Genomic DNA, 27,056 nt, shown 5'->3' on the forward strand with positions numbered 1-27,056 from the left:
AAGAGTTTTATTTGAGCTCTGAAGCTCAAGCTGACAGCTTTGCCTGGAACTCTGAGTCCAGCCTGCAAAGCAGATCTATTAATTCCCATTTGACACAACAAATATCCAGCTGGATGCTGCATGGCACCCTCACTTTTGAGGCTGGGATTTGCTGCCACAATTCCACGTTCAGGCAGTGGAATGGGCAGACAGACCCATCCCTGGGAGACTTTTGACTTCCTAATCCAGAGAGAATCATCCTCCACTGCTCCAAGAGAAATGAGGCCTTCCCTGGCAAGCCCAGTGTGCAATGAGACATTTCCTCCCTGCTGATGCCAAGTCCAACTGGGCCAGTTTGGAATCAGCCACGTTGCCAGCTCAGGGCTGTGTCAGAATCTGAGCTGTCATTTATTAAAATAAATGGGTTTGTTGTCATTGAAAAGGCTCCCAACACAACAGATTTTGTGAGCTGGACAAAACTTAGGTCTTACAGCACCCTGGGGAGAGAGAGGCTTTTTATTCCATGTCGTTGCACTGTTAACTCTGAAGCCTAAGGAAGGATTTCAGCAGCCACAGGTGTTCAAGAGCTGAAGAATCTCATGGAATGACACCTCCCTTCAGCATCAGACACAGCCAAATTGGGCATAAACAGAAGGAAAACTTAGGAAAAATAGAACAAGGGAAAACAAATCTGACTGGATTCCTTCCAGCTGCCTACATGTACTCCAGTAATCCCTTCTGGCTGATCCTTTTTTTCCCCCAGACTGGACCATTTTCCTTATTTTAAGACTTTCTGCTCATTGAGGTGAGTGGGGAAAGGGAAGGAGACGAGGTAAAAAACAGGGAACACCATGAAATCTGTTGTAGGCAAGACTGGAATCATCTAAGAGCATTGCAAATGTAGAAAATGTATGGGATGAGAGAGGTGGAAATGCCACAAGGGCTGGCCCCACCAGGACATACAGAAATTGGAGTGGGAAGAAGTTTATGAAACAGTAACAATGGCCAAAGGTCAAATTGCACAATGTGAACCAGGAATTTAAACATAAAAAATTCCCCTCAATTCCTGAACTAGCCAATTTATACCTAATTTCTGTCCTCCAGAGCACACAAATGAGAAATCCTGAACATCTTACAGCCAGTTTTGGTGCATCCTAACCCAGACTTCACACAAGGCCCGGTCCTCCCTCTCATTTCCATCCTAAACTGGGGAATGTGAGATCACAATACCTGCAGATTGCTGGGTTTATGTGCCATGTCCCCTGACTGAGAGATTTTGCAGGTTTTAGGAGAGAAGAAACTGTCTATAAAGCTGTTTCCCTGCAGGATTTGGTCTGTCCAGAACAGCCAGAACATAAAAAGCAGCTACTGGGAAGCAACACGTGCTGATGTTGTCATAGAGGAAAAAATGTCTGCTTAGAAATCCCAATCCACTCTCTTGAAGGGATGTAATTTACTTTTGGGAGCTGGAAGCATGTTTTGTGCTCTGTAGGAGGACAGATCCCTGGAATCAAGTCAGGAGGAATGAAGCTCTTGTATTCCTCCAAGCTCTGGGGATCTCACTTATCAGCAGCCTGTCCGAGGGACCAGGTGGTTCTTTCCCACCTTGGGAATGACAGCAAGGTGGATTCCAGTCCAAATTCCCATGATCTGCTCAAGCCTAGGAAATAAAACCCATTACCAGGGAGAGGCAGAAACACTGGATGAATTTTCAGTGTGGTCTTGGTCTCACCCTGCCCTCCCTTCTGCCCTGGGCTGGGCGTGATGGAGCTGCTGGGAGATGTTACAGCCTCCAGCCCCACTCCCAAAATCTGGCAGGAGGTGAGTGGTGTCTGTGCCTCAGCTGCTGCAGCTCACGGGCTGGATCCTTGCTGCAGGCTGGGGAGAGCACCAAAAGTCAATGAAGCATCGCCTCCAGGAGGGAAAGCACCCTCGAGTTGTCCCCTTTGGTGTTTGTAAGAGAATAGAGCTGTGTGTGTGCACATTTGCTTTGCTCTTTGTGAATTAACCTTGAGAAATGCAAAGGGGTTTTCACTCATCCAGGCCTTCAGCTGGTGCTGCTGAGCTTTTCTTCCTGCTGGAGAAGGGCCTGGAGGCACTGGGGGCTGCTAAAATGCCACTGGCACTGGATATCAAACATTCCTGATGTGGGATTCTCTGGACTGATATGACTGTGCTTTATGGAAAAAGACAGAAGAAATTGTAGAAATGACCAGTGGATCACTGATTTCTCTCTGCTGTTTCTCAGAGAGCATCCTCCCACCCCAAACAGAGCTCTTTTGGACCAGATTTCAAGGTATTATCAGCCAAGTGACAGAGATAGATACAGCAGAAAGGAAAGAGTATCTTCTTTTTCCAGAAGGCAACTCAAGCACAAAAAGATTAAAGAGTTCAGCCCAGTCCCATGGAAATCTCTGGCAGAGTCCCTCCAGCACAGTCCTTGCTGGACTGAACCTTTTGATGGCTCAGCAGCCATGCAGGGACTCTCAGAGTGCAAGTTCCTGCATCCTACTCCATGTGAAGAAAACCTCATCTCTTTGCTCTCATTTACTTTCTGCAGACATTTAAGAGCTGAGAAGCTGTTGTGAGCCCTCACATTCATTAGAGCTCATTGCTTTTGCTGTAATATGCACCAGCACAACACCAAGCCCTAATAATCCCAACAAAAATCAGTCTATGGCATAAAATGCAATCCCTTTCTGGTGTCTGAGGAGAGCTATCAATTCAGGGACTCAATCTGGCTCTGCCTGAAGTCAACAGCAAAGCTATTAATAATGGCAGGATCAAGTCAGTTCACTAATTTGCCAAATTCCCCATCATTAGTGTGAATTAATGAGATCCTACTGGAGCTGCCTGTTGGCTGTGGGTGAAACAGAACACGCCTGGCAGCACATCAGCGGCAGGGGGGAGGCTGGGGAGGAGCAGGAGTGCTTTGGGGGGAGGGAGATGAGCAAATGGAAGAGTCCTAATGCAGTCCAGATGGAAAAAATTGACCCTGACTTCACCAGGCAGGCAATGGCCATAGCCAAGCTGTTTCCTAGTGAGGAGGAAAACGAGAGAGGCTCAAGTAGCAGATGAGAAGTCAGCTCAGATAAAATAAGACAGCCATTCCCTTTGCCCCCCAAATGATCTTTTGCCTAAAACATGAAGAAAAATGTGTGTTTTCCTGCGCCTTCTCAAAGCTGTCCCATGGTTTTCCTCATCTTGCTTGTTTTAAAGCTCCTAGAGGCAGCAGTGCCAGTGCAGGGAGTGGAAGGCTGTGCTCACTCTCCCAGCCAGTCCCATCCAGAACTAAAATTATAACAAAAATCTCATGAAGAAAGCAGCTCCATGAGATTTACAGTGCCAAGAGGGTCATATAAAGTTTGGAAAAGCGTCCAAAGAGATGTCAAATGGAACTTAATTGAACTTGGCTGTCATCACTAAATGGGACACATCACTTGGAGCTTAATGGATCCTGCCAAGTCCAACAACAGATATTGTTGCTGTGTTCCTTGAGCTGGTGATGGGGGTTTAAGTGTCCATGAGTCACTGGGATCGCAGTTATTGCCTGAAAAGAATGTGCAGGGGGGGAAGGATGTTCTTGTCTGCCCCTGTGTCTGCTTTTGGTGCCATTGCACAGACAATGCCAGGCTAATGCTGCACTCGGATCTTTTCATGGCAGCAGCCCTCTAGAAGCAATTGGGGAAATCAGAATATTTGCTTTTTAAAAATCTGTTTGATTTGTGGTGGCTGAAGAGGCAAACACAGCCATGTCCATTTGTGGCACTTGGGAAGCCTGAAATGAATGGCTCAAATGAGAGGCACCGAGCACGACAGCAAGCCTGGTTTGTCTCATTTGGTGGCGTGATGAGAGTGCTGCAGCAGCTTTGATAACAGCCTTGCCTCATTCAGCAAGGACTTTGGGAGCAGCTCTGAGCTGGGTGCTCATTATTGAGCAGTAAAACCCCAGGGGTTATTTCTGCAGCCTCTTTGGTGAGGAATTCTCTGTGCTTCAGGCTTCGGAGCAGAAATCCCCTCCTGAGCCGGGCCTTACACCAAACCAGCTTCCAGCAGGGTGGGAGCTGTGGCATCTCTGGGCAGTGGAAATGAACTTTGCAGCCCCCAAAGGCAGCTCAGCCCCCTCAGCAGCTCCCACTGGAGCCACAGCCACAGCGAGCCAAGGGGGAAACACTTTGGGATATTTCATGATGGCAAAATACCAATAAAAAATGGACTGTCATAATCCACTCCTAACTAAATACTGACTGCCTGGGCTGTGCTCAGTGAGAAAAAACCTGCTTAAATATGATCCAGACCCACCAAATCTTGAAATATTCAGTGAATTCCCTTGAAAGTACCAGGGACTGATCAGCCATGCCAAGGATAAGCAAACACACTCTTTTCCAGTTGTCCCACATTACAGAGCATTAATTATCTTATAGCCAAACAGTGCAGCAGGATGAGATACCTAATTGGAAATCTTAGCTATTATTTTAAGCATCTAATTTGTACATCTGCGCCTGTAGCCATCAGATGACCTTTGTTTGAATTGTTAGTCAAAATAAAACATGATAATTTTATCATGATTTTAAAAGGTGTCATTAAATGTCCTCTACTTAAAAGGAATAAAAAGAAAGGAAAAAAAGTCTCTGCAGGCGATGAGCTGCACTCCCAGAGATAAGAAATGCTTCCCATACACAATCCCTTCACTTTGTAGTTCACTTCTAATGGGCAGTTTGGTGAAAGGTACTTTCCAACATGCATTTAAAGTGATCCATTCCGAAGATAAGTAAAGCGCAGCTGTTCCTTAAACCCAGCACTTCATGCGGTGCTGGAACGTATATTTAACCAGGAAATGCTACTGTAGGCTCTCAGTGTTTGGGGTTTTTGTCCTTGTGATTCATCATCATTTACAGAAGTGGCTGAAAATTACAGGCCAACCACAGCAGAGCAGGAGGTGCTTGGGGAAGTGAACATCCCCAGTGTTTTCCACACAGCTCCTCTTGCTTGTTGCTCCTTTTGATCGTTGTTTACAGCACAAGCTCCCTTTCAGAGGGAACAAAGCTCCTGCAGTGATGTTGTTGTACAGCTCATGTGCTGTAGCAAAATTACAAACTTTCTAGGAAGGGTTAAAGTCAGAGCCAAAGTGTGAGCACACACAGACCCACGGAAAGGCAGAACTCACTGCTGCTTCTTCAAACTCTGCAAGTGCCAGAGGGAATTCACACATGCAGAATTCTGCAGTCATTTTTGGGTTTAGTCCCGTTCTCATGTTCATGGAAACTCTCCTCATCTTGCCCTGGATGGGATGCTCAGCTTCCTGATAGGACTTCTGGGGCAAATCAGTCAGGTTCTCCATGCCAAGAAGGAGATGGTTCCTCTTGCCTTACAAAATCCAGCAAGTGTCAGTGTCCTCAGAGGTGATGCAACCTGTCTGGGGAGATGGTGTGAGGGAAAGGAAACATTTTTCAAGCTATTGAAACTTGAAATCTTTGTCCTTCACTACAGCAAAGACCAATTTGTTCCACAGGAAGAGGCAGGTTCTGTGCTTTGCACACACTGCTCAGGTCCTTTAGGATGTGGGAATCGCAGCCCCATGGGAGAAACCTGATTTTATGGCAAAATTGGTGAGAGGTGCAGTAATGCTATGGATATCCCAGCACAGGACTGGGATTGTGCCTGTGCAGCTGGAGAAAAATGAGTGTGTGGGCTCTAAGCAGAGGCCAGGAAGGATCTCAGCCCCCAAACAGAAACTCCACATTTTCTCCATTATTTCTTTTCCCTCCCCACAGCATTTACAGCTCTCTGTGTTTCTGTGGGAAGTCCAGCCTATCCACCTCTCCTTCCCAAGGCACAGGGGGGTGTCCCCTTCTGGGAGATGCAAATATTGATTTGCCTGTGACAACTGTTAGTTTATTCCATGCCTGAACCCATAAGCTTGAGCTTTTGTTCAGAGCTTCAGTCACAACTGGGCATTTCATAGATGACTTATTTTAGAAACCCCCAGTTTTCCATGGTGTTAGGAATTAAACCAGACTAATTTCAAACCATATCATATTCATTTGAAGGATACCTCTGATAAAGAAGTGGGGTTTATCTTGCCTTATAAGCTTCCTTCTAAAATTGTCAATACTTCTGTTTCTTGACCTTGAAGGACCCTAAGAATCAAAGAAAAACAATGCAATGAGAGAAAACCAAAACAAGAAAAAAAAAAATCAACCAAATTCTTATGGAACCTTTAAGAGGCATTGGGTGCCAGTTCTGGGTAGAGATGGCTCCAGCCCAAAACGTTGCAGACTGCTCTGAATGAGGTTTTCATCAGCCAGACTTTGGCATGGGCTCACAGCTGCCCTGTGGTACGTGCAGCTTCCAAAACAAGCACCCAGGCTCTGCAGAGCCCAGGGCTGCTGGGGGAGGCTGCAAGGTCAGGGGAAGATCTCAGCCAGGCTCTGTCACAGGAGTCTCATAAAAGATGAAGGTCCACACTGAGTCCCTGCTTCACCCTCCCTGACTCACCTATTTTTTTTAATAACAATGAATCAGTGAAAACTCACTGAGAAGAAAGTGCTTCATTTCTGCTGTTCAGTTATTAATGGTGCTGGCTGGAGAACAACCTAGAGAACCTCCACAGCCACCAGCTCGGTGTGACTTTCCTACCAGGAATGAATTATTCTCTGTGCAGACATTGTCTGTACTCATCTCACTTTTTCTGCCTGAGTTTTGAATGTTTAAGGAGGTGCAGAGATGGAGAAAAGATGCTACATCACATTTGGGTTGCATTTAATCTGGCCACAATCCCCCACAAGTACAGCTCTGCCTCAGACAGCTGCAGTGGAGAGCAGGGCAGAGCCCACAGCTGACATTTATGGGAATCCTTCGCCCTCCAGAAAATGGGATTAGCAATGCAAGACCCAGAATTAGGGAGGCTTGTACAAACCCACAAGGTTCGTGGCAGGGAAAACCCCTCTGGTTCATCTGCAGCTCCGAAAATGATGAAGCAGTTTAGGAGAACAATTGGGTGATGCAAGAGCAGCTCTTGGGAGGTCAGGGTGTCTGGGGCAAGGGAGATGAGAGACAGCAAAGTCTCATTCCTCAGTGACACTCTCCTGCCACAGTTTGGGCAGGACATTGAGGAGAGAGAGGAGATTTCACAGTAACTGCAGCTGGGAGGAATTCCTTTACCTGAGCATTTAATCATGGGAAAATCAGCTGGAGCTGGGGTTTTGTCGTGAGTTTTAAGTAAGCATGAGTTGGTTGACAAGTTCATTGTGATCTCCAGAGTCTGACAGATGCTTCTGTGATTTTAGTGAGTTTTGATCTCAACAACACTGAAGGTTCACCATGAGGACAGCACAGGTGAGGAAGGAAGAAGAGAAATAAAAGACAACTCCCAGTTACTCCTTGCTCATTGAGGAAAATTAAACTGCTTTGCTCAATTTTGCTTTCCAAGTACCAACTTAGCTCTAATTACTGCATCCTTTGTAGGCTCTGTGAGCTTTTGTCACTTTGTTCTTCACCACAGTCCATTAAAAATCCCAGCAGTTACTACTGGATGGAAAAAAAAATCACGTGAGGAGCAATGAAGAAGGAATGAATAGACTGGAAATCAAAAGGCTTCCTTTGGTTCCAGTAAACCATGATTACCATGAGCCCTCATGCCACTTAAAACATCAGGTAGAGTATCAGCCACACCTCAGCTGGAGGGATATAATGTTATTAACAAGATTTTTGCCATCACCTGCAGATCCTGTTTATTCCCTTTAAAGCTGTTCCATAGTCTGCTCCATTCAGGATGAACTCGGAGAGCTTTGGCTCCATAAAATGCCAGCAGCAGGTGATAAATAAACTGAACACTTGGTCCCAGGAATGATCCCTTCCATCCCTTCGTGTTCTGGGCCAAGCCTGCTCCTGCCTGTTTGCATCTGTAATTGATTGCGGGAGCTGTTAATCATAGGTGCCTGTGATAAAGTTTAGACATCTCTTTGATTCAAGGATGCTATTAAGGAATTAGGCAGCAGCAGGGGAAGAGTTTGTCTCTGCAATTAATTGCTCCCGGGGTTTTGCAATCCGGGGATCGGAGCCGTGGTGCCAAAATCAAAGCCTGGCTTAAAAAACCCCAAACAAGAAGAAGAAGAAGAAGCCCCAGCTCCAGGGTGCTGTGTTCTATTCATAGTCCACATCTGGTGGGGGCTGTGGACATTCCTGTTCCATGGGTGCCATTTGGGAAACAAATGCTCAGCACCTGTTTCATCTGCTGAGCTCTGCTACTGGAGCTTGTACGAGGTCTGATGGAAAAGGGATAAGGGAACCAGGAGGATAATCAGATCCCTCCAAGTTACACTCCAACAAGGACTGGGGAGTGACTTCACTCACTACTACCTTTGGCCCTGTTGTGATTAGGATCCTGACAAGAATTTCCTGATCCTATTGAAATTCACCATAAATTTGGACTCTTGTTCTAATCACAGCTCATCCCTTTAGGCCTGGTATTTCCTCGTTTCTTAAGAGCTGGTATGAAGGATGTTTGGGCTGAATTTGTTTTGGGATCGAAAGCTGGGTGAAGAAAATGTCAGAACAAAATATTTTTGAGTCTTCAGAGGTGGCTTTTCATCTGGAATTAAACTCCAGGAACTGAACTGGGACCTGCTTTGGTTGTAAATGGGAGGTAAAACAAAACTCTTCTCCAGGTTCACTGGATTGTTTAAAGCTCTTCTGATATTTGTCATGTGAAAGCATTAAATGCAGCAAGACAAGACAATTCTAATTCAGGCAATTACTTTTCACTTAGGCCAAGCTCCTCCCAGTTACTTAAAGTCAATTTTCAGACTGGAAGGTCTCTGAGGCAGGAGATTGCAGCAATAGTGGGAACTAATTTAATACGAGTTTTCTCACGTCTTGTGCTGGTTTTTATACAAGGTGGCTGCCATTAACCAACTATTACCTTCCACCCCAGAGAGAGATGCGTTCCAGACCAATATAAAATAATTTGCCTTATTTTTGCAGAGTTCATTGAAATCAAATCCTAACATGTAATGTTGTTGTTGTTGTTGTTATGGGAAATGATTCTGCCCTTTGAATGCCTTCTCTCCCCTCTGGGGACGTTGCCATCCAGGTGACTGTACCTGCTCCCAGCAGCAGCTTGAGAGCAGTGGGGAAAATGGAACACTGAGGTTTTCAAATTCCATTCCGGTGTCTCGCTGCCAAGGGAGCCTGCCGAGCTCAATTCAGGGGCTAATCCATGACCATCACTCCACTTCAATAATTGCAGAACATTAATGAGTCTGTTTCCTTATTACAGAGCTCAAAATAAGAGCATTGGCATTCCGATTTAGCAGGGAACTTTTAAAGTCTTAGCCCAAGGATTGTAAGAGGAATGGATTTTTTTTTTTTTATTTTTAATTAACTTTGCATTCAAAACTTGTGTTAAACCATCTGTTCTCATGCAAGGGGTGAGGGAGGGGGACCATAGCCACAGATTTTCATCAGTGAGCTGTTAAATTAGTCCCTTTACTTCACAGAGCTTGTTTTATTCAATCTGCCTTTATTAAGAACACAGGTTTGATTCTGCAAAGAACAAATTCTTCTGGTTCTTTAAGGAAAATGGTTTTAAGCAGGGTTTTATTAGGTTGCATTACTGCATAAGCGATACAACATGTTACCAGCATGAATCATCTGATTTAGAGTGACAAGAAAGGAACTTAAAAAATACCCAGAGCCAAAACATGGCCTGGCAAGGGCTGACAGGGCCAGATTGGATCTACTTCTGCAAAGTTTTGCTGTTGCAATTGGTAGTAACTCTCTAGGGCTTGTAGATATTTTGAGTAACTCTCTTTGCCATCCCTAAATTAAGAAGGAGAAATTTGGGCCAGACTAAGCCTAAGCAGACTGAGCAGTCAGCAGGGCTGCTGATGGAGTGGAGCATGGTCTGGGAGAAAGTCCAGCAGGATTTCATCCTGAGAGACATCCAGGGGTCACCTTTCCTTCACCCTACAGCACACTTGTCTTCTTCTCCTGCCTCAGCCCTGCCAGCACAGCCCCTGTGAACCCCCTGGCTGCTTGGTCTGATTTACAAACCTTTGGAATTCCACAGCCTTCAGCCCCACCGGGGGAGACAGAACCTACCTGAGATGGAGCCCTAAAACTCCTCAGCCTGTTCCCACCGCCTGCATTCAGAGTCTTATTGCTGCAAACTTCCAATAATCCTTTGAGTGACCTGACAGGTAACTGGGAAGAGAAACAGAGAATATTGATAGAAACAGAAATTAAGTTTCTTAATGAGAAACACCAGCAGAAAGCTGGCCCTGAGTCAAATATTCAACTGCCATGAGGTCAAAGAGCATCTTCTTCTTGCACTGTAGACAGAGGGAAAGTGGCATGTGAAGATCTGCAGGTTCAAAATATCTCAGGAAACCAAAAAGGGAAACAATATTCTCACTGAAATTGTCATAACGAAATAGAATCATTTCACCTGCCAAACTTGACAGCTTTCAGTGTAAGGATGCATCTTAATGGTGTTGAGAAATCTCTGTCAGGATTGGGGTCTAGCCTAGAATTAGCTCCTTTCCTGTATTGAGGTTCTGAGATTGAAATGAGCTTTTACACCTGAAGTAAACTTCTAAAAGAGCTCCTGATATAGATGACTAGAATTGCTAAAACAAAATTCCCAGCTAAACCAAAATTCCCACATTTTAAAGATGTACAATCCTCTCTGTTGAATTTTCAAACTGTGCTCCAGGCTGTATTGAGAACCCAGTACCTCTGTGGTTTCAGTCTCCAAACTGAATTATGGAAGTACAAGGAAGGTGACTCCCTAAAAATCAATTTCTAACCTCACTGCTGTCCTCCTCAGCAGGTTTTTCCCAGTTGAATCCCCCTATTTATCCAGCTGAGTATTTCTGCCAAGAGCCTACAGGCTGCTGGAGCTGTAAAGAAAACTCCATAAATGTTTTGTTCCTCCTTCCACATCAGGGGGAAGAATAAAAGGAGAACCAAGATTTGCAGCAGGACTGTTCCTTTGGGATGCAATGATGGATGTTCATACCACTAACAAGTGATTCCTTTAATCCCCTCAGAACCTACTCCCACTTTGAGGCTTGGATTTTATTTGTGGAACAAAACCTTGGTCGAGCTATGGACTGAGTCACTGAAATGATGTTGGGACCTGTCTGGGGGAAAAAAAAAAAAGTCTCAGTATCATCTCGTAGTTGGAGAATTCACCCAAAATATTGGTTCAAATTAAATCAAAACCAGCAGTTTTTAACTGCTTCACTTTGCGTTCCTGTTGAGAAAATAATCCTTGGAATGAGATTTTTACACAGAGTTACATACAGCATATGAACATAGATATATTCATATTTCAGACTCAGTAAGAGAAAGGAAAAAATTATAAAAAAGACCAGAGTGTTCCAAGCACAGGGCTTGGATTTTAAGTCTGAACTTGGGAGCTCAGTTTTCTAACACACAGTGGACACTTGCTGCCTCAGTTTCATGAGTAACCATCAAGTTTTCCTTTTTGGTGGGTGTTAGTCATTTGGGATGCTGCATCCTTTCCCCCAGAGGGAACAGAGGAATCCCATTCCTGCCCCTGGAGTCTGTGCCAGCAGCCCAGGACAGGCTTGGGAGTGAGAAGCTGTTATTAAAGGAGTGATGACTCCTTTAATATTCTGGGAAGCCCTGGACATTTGACCGCGCTTGGGAATGAATCCTCTTCTCTCCAGAGCGTGTTGTCCCTCTCAGCACAGGGAAAAACCCTGAGAGCAGCAGGGCTGAGCAGCTCCAGTCTGCCACGGCAGGTTGGACTGGAACATCCATTTCAGCAGCCGTGGGATTCCAGGGAATCTGATGAGCTGGGAATCCTGTGTAAGACCACAAATCCATCCCAAATGCTCCTCCTTTAACCTCTCCCTCTGCTCCATCCACCTCCAGTGCCATCTCCTCGTTGCAATATAGAATAACTGAGACTGCCAACCCCCTGGGTTTTTTAGACATCTGTTTAGGTGGAATTTGAACCTTGCTACGAATAAACCATTAAAATGACATTAATAAACACCGGAAAGCAGTAATGATGTGTTACTGCCAGAGGAGGGCCAGTTAAACGAGTTGAAGGCTGACACAGTTTTCCAGGCTCAGGGTTGCACAATGTGCTTGTTTACCTGGAACATTTCTTCTTTCCCTTTCCCTCCTCAGACACACTCATGGGGGACCAAGGGACAGCAGTGATATCCACCCAGAAATTCCAAATATAGGCTACAATCTCCATTCCCTACAGTTTTATCTTACAGATCACAGCTGTAAATATCCTTCACTTGGAAAACCTTTCCCAAATGTATCAGCTTTTGAGAAATAACTTCTGATATTTGAAAGCTGGGGTACTTGTATCTCACCTGGAGTTCAAATCCCCTTGGTATATCCTCTTTGTGTGTATATATATTCAGTTTATTTCTCAATTCTAGGACTTGTCCTGTACTTTCTCATGAATCATGAAAACTGAAAACAAGTTTTTCTCCCCTTGACTTTGTAAATCTGTCCAGAACTCTTCTGTTCCTCTTCTCACTGAGTCATTTCAGCCCTTTAAGTTTTACCTTGGAAGTTTTCCTTTCTCTTTACTTCATGGTGATGACTTCTGCTCTTTAGTTATGTAATACAGTCCAATGTTGAAAGTCAGGAATTGCCCTGAAAACACAGCTGGAATTAGGAATCAAGTTTAGGGTGTCTGAAGGGAACAGCAGCAGGGTTATGTCTGATTGATCTGATAATTCTTATTAATGACAATTCCTACAGTGCTCTGGAATCAGCTGCTCAGAGAAATTCTCCCTGAATTTGCTCAGTGTTTGGGAAGCAGCTCCCACAGGGTGCTGAAATCACACAGGTGGATCCAAGCTAAACCGCTGTTCAAGCTCTTTTTGAGAAATCTAAAATCTCTACACTTCCTTTTTCAAAAACTTTCTCACCATCCTGATGTGGAAGGGACTAAATGAACACTGCAGGAGGAAAGGAATTGCACTTCAAAAAGAACTTACCCTGGCCATCACCTCACACACCTAAACCAAGACAATTCCCAGGGTTCAGATCCATCCATACTTTCATATCTTGCCAATTCCAATGAAATGAGGATAATTTAGAAAAGCGTAATTATGTTTTAACAGATCAAAGATGAGTGTATTAAGTTGAACTAATTGCAGTGAGGAATTTTGACCTATTTTCTTTGAAGTCTTACAAAAAATGAATTAGGTGAGCCAGTCCCATTTGCACAGGTCAAGTTCAAGGTCCTTCATAACATTTTTGCTGCCAACTTATGATTTTGCTATGGACACCAAATAAATCCATTTTTGTTTCAGGATCAAACCATTATCCACACAAGGGGATAGGAGTCCAAATAATAAATATCTTCCTACTTCTGATGATTGCCTGAATCCAACTATTCCTTTCTGCTACTCTCGCTTCATTTTTTCTCCCATTGAAATCCATTTTGAGGTGGATGTAGATCAGCAGCTTCACACAGATTTATTTACTCATTTACCTATCCACTGCTCAGGATCACAGAAGGCTTCTCTCCAATGAAATAGTGTTTAAGAATATTTTATAGCTTATAAGATGCAGTTTGGACCTAGAAGACAAATTTTATCTGTCCCTCCACAGACTCAAATGCAAACATGCTGAAAAGCAAAGGTGATTCTGTGCTTGGGCCCCCTCAGCTCTATGCCAAAAAATGGGGAGGAAGCTCAGAGGGGAAGCAGAAGAGGAACGATGAGGCTGTGGCATGGTTTGTTTCTGTCTTGTGGATTTGAAAGGAGATTGGATTTATCAACATGAACTCTGTTCACAGCTCTCTGAGGGGGCAGTGGATGAGTATGGGAGTAAAACTCTGCTGCTCAGTTTCTTCCCCGTCCTTTGTGGCAGCTGGTTTTGAAGATTTCTCTTCTTCCTTCACCAAATCTTCCTCCTAAATCTTAGAAGCAAAAACCAAGCTTCAGCTCAGAAAGTGCCTCTTTTTTCTTGAGGCAGCCTGGAAGTAGGAAAGGAGAGTGGACAGATGCAGTGATTTATGTGGGCTGTAATTGCCATATCTCCACAGCAGCTCCATTCCCTGGCATTGAAGAGATGGAGAGAGGTAGGAGGCATGGCCTGGATCTGCTCTCACATTTATACCAGGAAAGGATTTGTCTCTAGCCATGAGCACAAACCATCAAAGTTACACAACTCCAAATTCTGGTCCAGTTACACAGAGGGACCATCTTTCTCTCTCTCTCTCTCTCTCTCTTTGTTTCTACCTCATCAAAAAGACTCCAAACCTTTCTACTCCCATTTCCTTCCTCACCTTCCTTGTCTCCATTCCCTTAGGGTCCTACCTTCTACTGACTGACCTTTACCAACAGCAACAACAATAATTATCCTATAATTAGACACTCTAAGTCACGTTGTTCCTAAAGCTGTCAGTGTGGGAAGGAAGCAAGAAGTGCTCAAGGTAAGAGTTTAAGGGCTCCTTCTTCATTGTATCACCAGAGGTATTTGTGCCAAGTCCTTGGCACTTCATTAAGTGGCTGTTGGGGTTCTCTTCTAATTGCATCTCATAAGTAGCTGATTGCAGCTCATGACTCAGTGCTTGTGTCTCGAGACCACAGAGACAGAGAGTGAAGGACACTCAAGGATTCAGATTTCAAGTTCCTGCTGCCAATTAGGGCTAAATTAAACCCTCCAAGCCCATCGTGCCGCCCACGCTGCGTTAGGGGCGCACCTCAGTCTTCTGCTGTCATCCCAGAGCCTGGAATGCACAGCTTTGGTTCAGGGAAATATGTGCAGTTTGCATGAGATCCAAACACCCAGCAAATCCTCCCTAGTGTTAGAGATCCCTCTGAAACCATAATTCTCACTGTCCCATCAAAACAGGTGGCACTTTGAAATGTTCTTGTTGAAATGTTGAAAGGTTTGGAAGCGCAGCCCTGGATTAAAGACGGGGCTTGTTTTATTCCCTCTTTGTGACAGGGACACTCCACTGAAATTCCTTAGCAAGACATTGCATATAAATGCAAAGAAATACATGAATTCCTTGCAGCTGGGGTGAGGGGTATGTCCACATTTTACTTTTTCTCCTTCTCTTTAGTATCCTCCAGGATCATCTGTTGCAGAGTAACAAACCCCTCAGCCCTGGCTCTGACCTGAAATGTGCACCAGGGTTTCCATTCTCACTCACTCCATGGCTGCTTCTTCTTCCTCCATTTGCCTGGTAAAAAAAAATAGAAGTTGTTCCCTTTTATTCCTGCAGTTCAATTTTCCCTGGGCACAGAACATCGAGAAATATACAGGATGGAATATCTGACTTTCCCTCTTTGTTGTCCACATTTCACTGTCTTGCTGCTCGGATCGGTTATCCAAACCTCAGTGCAAATATTACTATTAAAATCACACTTTCCCATAATACTCTGCCTCAGCACCGAATTTCTCCTGACTCTTACTCAGGCTTGGTTATTGATAAGCATCAGGCAAAAGAAGGGTCTCTAGGTTAAATCTATATTGCTTTGAATTTCCCTTCCATGCTTAACATCAGACGCCACCAACACATCTTGAACTGATTTAAGGCCCTGGGGTGTTGCTCGGTGCCATTCAAAACACAGCAAGCCACTTTCCATGTGCTGGGGCCACTAGGGCTCGTTAGAATGGCATTTTTAATAAAACTTAAGTGTAACTACAGCATTTTGCGGCTCCACTCTCCAGATAAACCACTACAGACGTCATTCCCCTCCTCACCTCCCCTTTTACACACCCACCAGACTTTTGACCAGCCGGCCAAATTCATTCTGGGTGTAAATCTATGGCAATCAGTAACATTCCTTCTGCTTGACACTTATTGTGGGCAAAAGTTTCCATAGGCTTGTTTGCGTATGTGTCTTTTTTTCACTTCCTATAACAAATTAAATCTTGAAACATAGCCCTGAATGTTATTATTCAGGTGAGGCAATGCAGGAGCATTAAAAACACTTGGGTTTAGATGCAGCTGGTCTATGTTAGAGTTGTTTTCTGGTCCAGAAAAGGCTGGGCTGTTACTGATGTTTGAAGATTTTCCCTTTGCCTAGAATAATAATAAAAAAAAAATACATTTATTCAGTGAAATTTCTTCTAGGCAAGAATATCTTCAGGATTCAGAAAAGAGCTTTCTGGTGCTGGTGACACAAGACAAAAAAAAAGCATAAAGCCAAAGGATGAACTCATTCTCTGTGCCACTGGCCAAAATCAGATTCTGAAAGAATCATCTACAACTCACATAGACAATCCTCAGTCAGGGCAGAGTTCCTTGGGAAGTTTCTCCATGGGAACTGGGGGAACTGCATGGGAATGACCCCACCAGGACCTGCAGTTGCTGGAGCAGGAGCTTTTCCAGCAGAGTTTTGTACTGATTGCTGCAGAGGGTAAAGCTCTGCATCTCCTCAGCAGGTTTGCTCCTCTGATGACTCCTCTTAATAAATCCCACTGTTCTTTTAGTTTCCTAAAACTGGGTGTCACACCAGGGACAGAAGAATCAACACATGGATTCCCTGGAAGTGAAATCTGTGGGATTTGGATAAAGAGCCCGAATCACACTTTCCTCACCTCTAGAGACTCACTCCCATTTCAAGCTCTACAGCCCCCTGAGGACAGAATTCTGCTGTTCCCAAGTGGTTTTGCACTGCTCAGCAAAGACCTCTGTGTGATATTTTTCATCCAAGTGCCATCTTACACTTCCTGATGGAAGGAGAGATCATTCCTTTACCTTCATCAGCTCCTGGCAGATCCTGTGGAGTTTTGTTTTTTAGCAAGGACTGCCCAGACATCTCCAGACCCACAGCTCCTGGCAGGGTTTTAAACATCACAGGGATCAATACATGAGGCTGATTGTGTGGTGGATGTGCTGCTCCCTCCTCTTTCCCATCACAAGCCTGTCCCTGCTGAAGGGAAGGGAGGTGTGAAGTGTGTGGCAGTGCACACCCCAGGGCAGCAGCCAGCACCACCATTCCCAGCTCCCAGCGTCTCCACGATGCTGTTTAATACCAGACCAATGAGGTGAATAAAACCTACAAAAGTTTATAGTGTGTAAATTACTGTTGCACCCTGCCCTCTGCCTCTGCGCTGAACTGAGAGGGATAAATGGAAACAGTCCCCTTCCCTGCCATGGCAGGAGGACTTCCAGGAGCTGGAGGAATTCCTGGCCAGATATATAGGGGTGGAAAGCAGCAGGAAAGGTCCCAAGCAGTTCTGGCTCTTGACACCTCATCCTCTGAACATCCCACTCCCAGGCACTTGTGGAAAGAGGCTGTGCTGGAGAGCCTTGGCTTGAGGCCACAACTCTCCAGCACCCAGAGCCACGGGGCCGAGCAAAACCGTGGCCTTTGAGGGCCAGCAAGGAGGCAAAGCAGCAAACGGGGGCGACAAGCAGCTAATTTGGGATTTGAGCAGGGTACAGAGGGAGGAAAACAAAGCTCTTTGGATTTGGGCTCTGCTGGAGACTGGGCACCACCAGTGCTGTTGTTTTGCCTCTTGTCAGCCCTCAGAAATGTCCCTGTTGTGTAACCTGGATAGCTGCTGGCCATCCCCTATCTCACATATTTGAGAAGACTGGAAAATTCTGTTCCAGAGGATCTAAAAGCGCTGAGGGAACGTGCCATTGGAGACAGGCATCTACAACTCAGTTCAGCACATGAGCAGCCCTGGCAGCTGCCGTGTTATCTTTGGAGCCACTGCTCACTCTGTCAAACTGAAAACACGACAAAACATTTGAACAAATGCTGAAACTTTTATGATCTCTTGGGGGGGAAAAAGAAGTTTCAGATAGTGTAATCTGATGAGTGTGGTACAGATGGAGAGATAGACAACGCCTGTTAGAAGATGTATCTGCCTGTTATAAAATGAGAAGAGAGAGATCTGGCTCCCAGTTTCACCCTCACATCTGCGAGCACAGATTCCTTTAACCATTCCTTTACCCATTCCTTTAACCATTCCTTTAACCATTCCTTTAACCATTCATTTAACCATTTCTTTAACCATTCATTTAACCATTCATTTAACCATTCCTTTACCCATTCCTTTAACCATTCCTTTACCCATTCCTTTACCCATTCCTTTAACTATTCCTTTAACCATTCATTTAACCATTTCTTTAACCATTCCTTTACCCATTCCTTTAACTATTCCTTTAACCATTTCTTTAACCATTCCTTTAACCATTTCTTTAACAATTCATTTAACCATTCTTTTAACCATTCCTTTACCCATTCTTTTACCCCTTCTTTTAACCATTCCTTTAACCATTCCTTTACCCATTCCTCTAACCATTCAAACCCTGCTGCTGGAAATAGGACCCGAGCAAGGTATAGAGGACACTTCCTGAAGCAGCTGCTCATTCTCCACGAGTGTGGAAGAAGCACAAAGCTGACCCTGGGTGCTCAGTCTGATTTAGCAATTATTGCCTTTGCACACGTGATTTCATTTTCTGTGCCTCAGTTTCCCTGTTTGTAAGACAGCAAAATCGGTTGCATCATCAAGCGCTTTGGTATTGAAAGAATGTTCTATCTAGGGAAAGGTTTCGCTGTTCTCATATTTCTGGGTGCGTAAGAGGTCACTGGAAGTTTAAGGAAGCTTACTGAGGTGTTAGTTAAAAATAGTTAATGATGCAAAAATTAAAAAAAAAGTAACTCAGAAACATCCAGGGGCTATGTTTTAAAAACAAACGAATGCACAGCCATAGCAAGCAGCCAATACTTGCTGAAGAGAAGTGTTTCACAGTGCTACAGTTGGGGCTGCTCCTGCTGAATCCAAGGGAATTGTGAGTGCTCAGACTGTTCCAGGATCAGACCTAGATCCATTTATTTCATTGCAAAGGGGAGGGGGACTCCCAGGAGCAGCTCCAGCAATGGGGACGTCTCGCACACAATCCGAGGGCTGTTCTGCTGAAAAAGGGCACAGAAACATCAAGTTAAAGGTCATCGCTGAGTCTTTCATTTCCCTCCTCTGCAGCCAGGGATTTCATCTCCAGCCTTTCAGGGAATGGCTCTGGTCGTGTGCCGGAGCACCGGCTGCGTTTCGCTGACGAGCAAAGAGCTCCTCGTGCAGACACTTTGCACAGGCAATTAGCAAAGTAATTGAGAGCTGCTCGGGATGAAAGGTGTAATGCACACACACGATTATTCACCATTTTCATTACATGCCGTATCCGGGAAGCTGCTGGAATGGAATGCAGCGAGGCACTCGGTGATGAGGTAACTGGGAATGACCTGCTTTTCCTCATTTACATCTGACTCAGAGCCATTTGAATACTCTGCTTTATGTGTGATATTGCCTTATTACTTTTACAACACCCCGGAGAAGACGAGGAGAACCAGCAGGTCTCTGCCCTCCAGAGGTTGTTTTATCAGAGAGAAAATGAGTGGAAGGTAATGCACAATAGGGAGGAGATGGGTGGAGAGCTTCAGATGGTTGGACTGCAGTATAATCATTATTATTAAAGTCCTCATGGATATCATGGGAGAAATTAGTCTTAGGTAAGGATTTGAATGGAATGAGACCAGCTGCTCAGCAGGCCAGAACTGGGAAGCTGTTTAAGCAGAGAAGGGTGGTGTAGTGAAAAGTTTGGCTATACTTATTAATATATATGCATATATATACATTTTTATATGGCTATATCCAGACTTTCTATGTAAGGTTCTATAGAAGACGATGATAATACCCAGCCCAGGCTGTAAAGACAGCTAAAATAGATGTCACACCTTCATTTAGGAAACAGTCCATCAAACCTGATCTTCTTGAGGTTGCTTGTCAATTTTTAGGATCGCGTTTTCAGAGCAACTGGGTAAAACCTGGCTGTATCTGAACCACACCGTTTTGAAAATCTGCCTCTCAAACTCTCGTGGGGAATTGTTTTGCTGCCTGCACGAGATGTTTTGTTTTGGTACCCTCATCCTGCTTAAAAAGTGTCAGTTAAAAACCCTGAGCTCCCGAAGTCCTGAATCCTTCCCTGGGCAGAGCACATCCAACACTAAAGCTCTCTCTTGTGGTCCTGCCATGCAAACACAAGTCCTTCGTTAGAGGCAAACTCGGCTCAGAAACTCCTTTAGCAAAACACCAAGCTCGTCAGGAATTGAGAAATCACGTCTTAATTTTCTGTTAATTAAGCTGACAGTTTCTATTCCTAATTTTAAAAGGAGGATGTTTATTATGGAAATTATTGGCACCTCTTACTCTTCTCACACCAAACGCGCTACCAGAAGAAAAATCTCTTCTTTTAAATAAGAGGTTGAATTTTTTGCTGCTGTTGCCGAAATATTAAAATGGCTGATTCAGGTGCTTACAAACACAACCTTCCCATTGTGCTGGAATATCCAGCTTCCACCTCCAAGAGTCATTTTGCCCTGGCTACCTTTGACTTCCCAGACTGAAACCTCTCTTTTGCATTTACGTGTGGAGCCACGAGGGCCAGGAAGGGCAGGGACAGGGAAAACAACTGGGCACCCTTTGGATTTGCAAAAGCAGAACCTGTTCCCTGCAGATGAAAGCTGATTCACGGGACATTTTTCCGACAGCCAGCACTGTCTGTGCTGATTAAGGAATTGTGTGATCAGATAGAGAAAGTGGCAGGGAGCTGCTGTCTCATCTCCTGGTGGGGCTTCTGCCGCTGGGGATCGGCCTCGTCTGAGCCACTTTGTTCTGGCACCAAGCTGGGCTCACGTTTGGCCTTTCCTTGTCCTTGGCCAGAGGGGAACCCTGAGCAAAACTTCAGGAGGAAATCTGGATTAGTTTACAGATGCTCCTTAAATGCCTGGGGGTGGACAGAAAGTCTCATTTCCCAACAGATCGGGAGTGTGGAGGTGAAAGGATGGAGCTGCCTGGCCCCAGGTGGGGAGCTGATGGCAGGGAATGTCTCACCTGGGGAACATCCCTTTCTAGGCAGGGTTGAGGTGCTGCTGGATTTGCTTTTACTCCTGAAAAATGAAGGGGTGAAAAAAAAAATCTTCCAGAGTGACAGAGCCATGAGGAAAATGTAAATGTTTCCTTGCAGTAACACAACAAACAGGACCTTTAATCTGCAGGATGAGCTGCAAGATCTGAGGAAACCCCTGAGCCTGACCAAAGAGACATGGAAAAGTATGAAAATGGTATATGAGGCAAGTTTTTGGGAGAGTTCAGGCTTTGAAGATGGATGGGGTGAAGCAGGAGTTGCATTTCTTGGCTGTCATCTGGAATCAAAACCACCCACCAGTGTCTCTATCCCCCTCCCAGGACCTGCTGGAAGTCACCCCATGGGCTTCAGTGACTGCTTTCAAATCCCCACAGGGGCTCTGATCCCAGACCAAGCAGCCTCAGCAATGATATTTTTGTCCCTTCCTGTTGAACAGAGGAAAAATTCCACCTTTATGATGCACTCAAACACAGGACTCTCTCCTTCAGAGCTTATAATTGACATGTAATTACATAAAATCACATTAATGTTATGACCCTGGCAGCTCTCAAACAGAGAATTTCATGGGAAGTTTTGAAATCCTAAAACTTCTCATTTTCTGGAGAGTTCAGGAAAAAGAATAATGTTTTCAATATATATTTTTCAAGAGTTTTATGAGAACTGGAGTGCCATGGACTTAGTGTTTTGTCTTCCTTTTTTGTTATTCCACATCACAAAATGAATGGTGTTTAGATAATTTCCCTTTTTCTGCTTAGCATTTACTGCATATTCCAAACATGGCCAATTTTGGAAAGTTAGAGAGTGACCAAGTAGATAAAACATGAATAAATATTAAAATTATTTTCTCTCCTGATAACAGCAATGCTTAAAAAAAAAATTGTGCAGGTTAGTTTTTGACAAAGAAGACCCAAATCTTCTATTTCATCATTTGTTTGTTTACAAAAAAAAACAAACATGTAAAATAGAAATAAAAGCCTTTAAAGTGGAAAATTCCAACCAGCTCTCATTATTTAAACTGTGGAGGGTCACCTGGAGATGAACAGAGTTGATTTTTTAATGCAAACCCAGGCAGGACCAGGCTGCACTTTGCCTTACTGCAAAGCCAGTCATTAAAACTCATTTGGTTTTGAACAAGGCACCTTTTTTTTTTCCCCTCTCATTGTTTTTAAAGAAACAATAAATTTTCCTGGACAATTAGAAAATAACAATTCTAAAGGACTGGAAGAACGGGTCTGCTGAATGAATCACAGGCATACCTGTGACTGCTTTGGTAGAAAGGAACGATTCTAAAAAACATTTTTGCAGGGCTTCATCCTCTGAATCATCAGCTGCTTTTGATGGCAAGTAACACCAAATTTGGCTTATTAAGGGTGAGGAAGCGCTGAGCTTCTGCCAGGGCTGGATTCTTTTTCTTGTGTGGATGCAAAATGCACTGGAGGTGTTTGGGAATGGCTTAACATGCAGGAGCTTGATAGTGGGGTCACAAAACCAGAGCTAACAGGCATGCCAAAGGAAAACTGGGAATGCTGCTGACTCCTTTGGAAAATCAAGGCAGAATGGAAGGTGGTTTTGGTCAGGTTTCTTTAGAAGTTAATTTACCAAAACATCCAGTTAAGAAAAGAAACATGGAAAAACATGAGAATCCCCCATTATTGTGACAGGGTTTTTCTTCCCTGAGCTGGGAGTTGAAATTCTCAAACCTCACCAAGAAATCATCACACCCCAACACCAGTGGACAGCCAGGTCACCAGGGCTGTAACCCTCTGAGGGCTCCAGACCAAGTTCTCTGATTTAAGGTGGGGATTTTCAGGAGGAAAGATAAAAATAGGCTTTGAACTTCTCAAATGCCAAACATGTTTGTGAGCAGGTTGGGTCTGTGCTGCTGTCACCACGTGGCTGCTGCTTTGGGGAGCCAGGCTGGGACTGGCAGGCACAGAACCGTCATGGCTGCTGAACTCACTCAAAACCTATCCAGAGCATGGAAAAATGGGCAAATTTATCTCCTGTTATGGGTTAAATCTGTTCAGCTCCCAATCTGTAGTTGGAGAAGTCAGCTGAAGCTGCCTTCCAGTCCTCTTCCTGTAGTCACAAATATATGTGACAATTATATGTTGTCCCCACAAAAAACCCTAGCCAAAACAAAGGAAAATCAAATCAGAACTAAAACATGCTATTATAATCAATCCAGTCATTGTCTTTTTGTAAATATCCCTTCCTGCCCTCGCTTAAAGCCTTTTCTCTTCCTTGTGGCAGAAAATCTCAAGCCACAGAGATGTGATTTTGACAACTCTTGTTCCCATTCTTTTATAAAAGCCTGAAATTGTTGTCCCATGACCTACTCTACAATTTCCCTGGAAATTATTATGAATGGCAGGGTTAAGAAAAGAGCTAACAAAGAGATTATTATAGCTATTATTAATGTATATATTCAGCCAGACGTTTGGAGAGGAGATCTGGTTTTTCTTCTTCGTCCTGCAACACCCCATGAACAACTCACGTGTGCTGGTGGAGTGTTGTGCTTGCTGAGAAAAACCCATAGTTCATCTTGAAAAACTAATCCTTGTGTTTTGCAAGAAATGAAGGAAACTGCAAGCAAACAGCTGTAAAGTTGAGGAAAGGTGATTTAAATTTACCAATAATAGCATCTTCATAACTGTTGACTTTTGAAAGTATGAGAGGAATGAAAGGGAACGTTCCCTTGGTTTCATTCCCTGGTGCCATTCCTCATCATAATGTAATTTAAGTGCTGCTTTTATATTGTTGCTTTGCAGGTTGCCTGTTTTTAAAGGTACACTGTCACATAAAATCAAACAATGCTTTACCTCTGCAGTGAATAACACTTCCAACTACTAAAACTGATTGTTAAAATGTCATGTTAGTCCATTCCATAAATCACCGCTGAAATCCTGACCTTGCTGAAATCAATAGAGGTTTGCCACCAGCTCCCATGGGGCCAGAATTCAGCCTCCAGGCTTGATGGATATCCAGAGTGAACAATATCTCCAATTACTCTCTTAGGTTGGGCAAGTGCATTCCTTGCTCCCATTCCTTTCCTGCTTTCACAGTCCCTCACATCTTCAAGGGGGCACTTGGGCTGCTCAGTCCGAGGGGCTGCCAAGGGTCGGGCTGATCGATGGTGCTGAGGAGCCTCTTCCTGCAAACACTTCAGCACATCCAGAGCTTTATCATCCCCCTGGAGCCACAGCCCAGCTTTGTCATAAATGACAGAGCTGTGGCTGAGGTTATTGCCCATTTTACATCCCCTTGTCCGGTGCAGGAACAAAGTACAAAATGTTTTCTTTTTTCATTTACTCAGGGAGTGAGTAATAACCTCAGTGCTTATTTCTGTTGCTTTAGACAATGAAGGGAAAATATTTTGCTCTTTGTTTGTGCCCAAATCACTCTAATTGCCTCCTGGAAAGTCTACTTCATAAAAGGAAAACACATTTGAAAGTGGAGCTGGTAAGTTCATCACTCAGAGATTGAAAAAGCAGCATTTGTTCCTCTAATCAAGCTTTCCAGGTCGATGTGTTCACCACAGTGTGTTTACTCATGCTTCAGCTAATTCAGATTTAAATAGTTATCACATGTCTATTTAAGACCATTCCTTAAAAATTAAAGAACCCATGAAAAATTTCCAGATTTTACCTCCCTGTAGCTCTGGCAAGTTTTGGCCCAAACTTGATGGTTTTTACTTCATTGCACATGAGATTTAAGAGCAGGAGTGGGACAAGGAGAAAGCTGCACATCACATCAGGACATTAACCCTGGGTCCTCCTTTAGGACTGTCATTCTGGCAGCCAGAGGAGAGGTTTTTCTCTGTGTGCTGCTGTTTAAAAAGGGAAGCAGCACCAGACGCATGTGGCAGGCGAGGTGCCGCAGGCAGCGCTGCCAGGACTCCTGCAGGTACGCAGGGCAGAAGTGAACACTTCAAAATACTTCTCAACACAAGTCCCAGGGCTTATTTCATTGCCTTCCCAAAGCCTGGAATCAAACACGGAGTGTATCGGATGTCTCCAGCAGCAACTCTACTCATGCACTCTTGTAAATCTCCCTCGTAATCCCCCTGCTGCTGACACTTTATTAGCCAGGCATTCCGGGCTGTGCTTTACTGGGGCACCTCTAAGTGATTGCAGATGGGAGCTGTGCTGGGTTCAGATGTGCTACCAGTGAGCTCTCTTCATATTTTCCATGCTCTGCCTCGTCTGTCAGATTGGTTTTAACCCTGTTGCGTTCAGGATGTTTCTTACCTCGGCCAAGGTGCCAAAGGTGGATGGATGGGACACGTGGGTATTTTCATGGATGTGAGGCTACTCCTCTCTGCTGATCCAGGGAAATTTAAAAGCTCCCTGCATTGAAGAAATGCTGGACAGGGTGAGAAGATGTGCCAGTGTCCCAGAGGAAGCTGGGAATTGCACGGAATTGCTGCTCAAAGCAGCAGAGATCCGAGGTGATGGATCCACTGCGGAGTTCCGTGTGCTAGGCCGCAGCTCTGCCCTCAGCAGGCCCCAGTGCGCAGAGAAAGTCCCTGGATGAGAGGAACTTTCTGGATTTAAAGTCCCTGTGAATGCCACATTAACAAAAAAAGCCAGAACATTGCATCCAGGCCTAGATCTGGGTCTCTGCTCTGAGCTGCCCCACGTTTTCAGTGGAGGATTTCCAGGTTTTCTGGAGGATGAGCTGTGCTTTGCCTGTAACCCCTCCTGCCACAGCGAGGTGAGCACAGACAGCACTGCCTCATTTCCCATCCAGGATTAACCCAAATATCACTGCACACCCACAGGAAAGAATACTGAAAAATCACTACTTTATCCCCCTGTGCCTTTCAATGAGCAGAACTTTGACAGATATTGAACACAGGCTGGAGATTTGGGCTGCCCAACTGGTCTTTCAATCTTATGCTGCAGATCCTGCCTAATGAGCACGAGGTCCATAGCGTTGGGCTAGAAAAACTGTAGTTCCCACATTCTGAGCAAAAAGGAGTGGGCAGCACCCACAGCATTCATTTTGTTTTTCTGTTCAATTGAAAAGCAAATCAAAGCTCTGCACTGCTTGTTTTTCTGAAATCATAAATGCCACATGGAATGTGCTTATCCCTGTGATGACCTTGCTCAGCTGAGGTAATGGGAATTGCAGATGGGCTCTGCAGTGCTTCAGAATTAACAGTTTTTGGGGAGGAATGGCTTTTAGCATTTCAGGTTGGAGAAGCAATTCTGGTTAGAGGAAGTGGTGTTAGAAATTCCCCAGAGATGAGCAACTTTCACAGCACTACCCAGTGAATCTGTTGTTCCAGCATATTCAGAATCTTAAAGAAGGAATTTTAAAAATCAAGGCATGGCACCTGTGTCTTTTAAACCATTAATTTATTTAATTGCTTTGCCTGAGAAATGTTTGCCACAACCATTGAAACAATGTAAGGCAGGCTCATAATTGCTTAGTGAAACGTATACAAGTGTTTTTATAGCAGCTATTTTCCAGAAGCTCTGATTTCTCTGGTTAAATTGAGTGTAATAAAGACAGCAAGTCTGTGACAGACAAGTTGTAGCACCTGTGTTTCCAGATGGAACACAGGAGGAAAGGTTTGCTCATCCTGTTAACTGAGTTCTACGAACCCACATTGCCCAGAATAAGCAGGTGCCTATCAAAGCAGAGCTCTGGGAATTCTTCCTGTGATTCATGCTTTTTCCATCCATCCAAACAAGCTCTGCTAAGCTGCTTGACTCCATAAACTGGACTGTACAAGTAATATGATGAAAAGCATCATAATTTATATCCCAACAAACATATGTCTTCCATATTGATACGTTAGCAAGTCCCAGACTTTGGCTCAATGATTTGGCCAAGTCAGGCACTTGTTTTGCTGTGGTTAATGTGAATTTGTTCCCCACATATGGGCAGCAGTTCTCAGCAAGACTCACTGCATTATCATGGAGGATTAAATTCACATAAATTAAACATGCAGCCAACAGTGGCTCTTTTATTAGGAGAACATTGTTTGTGCGTGATTACAGCCAGATTTTCAAAGGAAATCAGCTCCCAGCTAGATTCCAGAAGGAACAGGCTGATTTTTAAAGCAACTCAACATTTTGGATGCTGAGTTCCTGAACATTTGGCCATGAGGATCATTCTATTCCATCCATAGCTCATGGTAATATATTGGCTGTGAGATCTT

At 44.3% G+C, this 27,056-nt stretch overlaps 1 long non-coding RNA gene across 1 annotated transcript; it reads right to left on the reverse strand.

The window, feature by feature from the left end:
- Positions 1–364: 364 nt before the first annotated feature.
- Positions 365–25,372, reverse strand: LOC147650333 (uncharacterized). Its single transcript, XR_015276604.1, has 4 exons — positions 25,135–25,372; positions 15,117–15,181; positions 6,035–6,119; positions 365–5,395 (listed from the first exon to the last, which is right to left on the reverse strand). It is a non-coding gene; the product is annotated as an uncharacterized LOC147650333 (long non-coding RNA).
- Positions 25,373–27,056: the final 1,684 nt, after the last annotated feature.

This window comes from Cyanistes caeruleus, chromosome 15, assembly GCF_971803275.1.
Source record: "Cyanistes caeruleus chromosome 15, bCyaCae1.hap1.1, whole genome shotgun sequence".
Lineage (NCBI taxonomy): Eukaryota > Metazoa > Chordata > Aves > Passeriformes > Paridae > Cyanistes > Cyanistes caeruleus.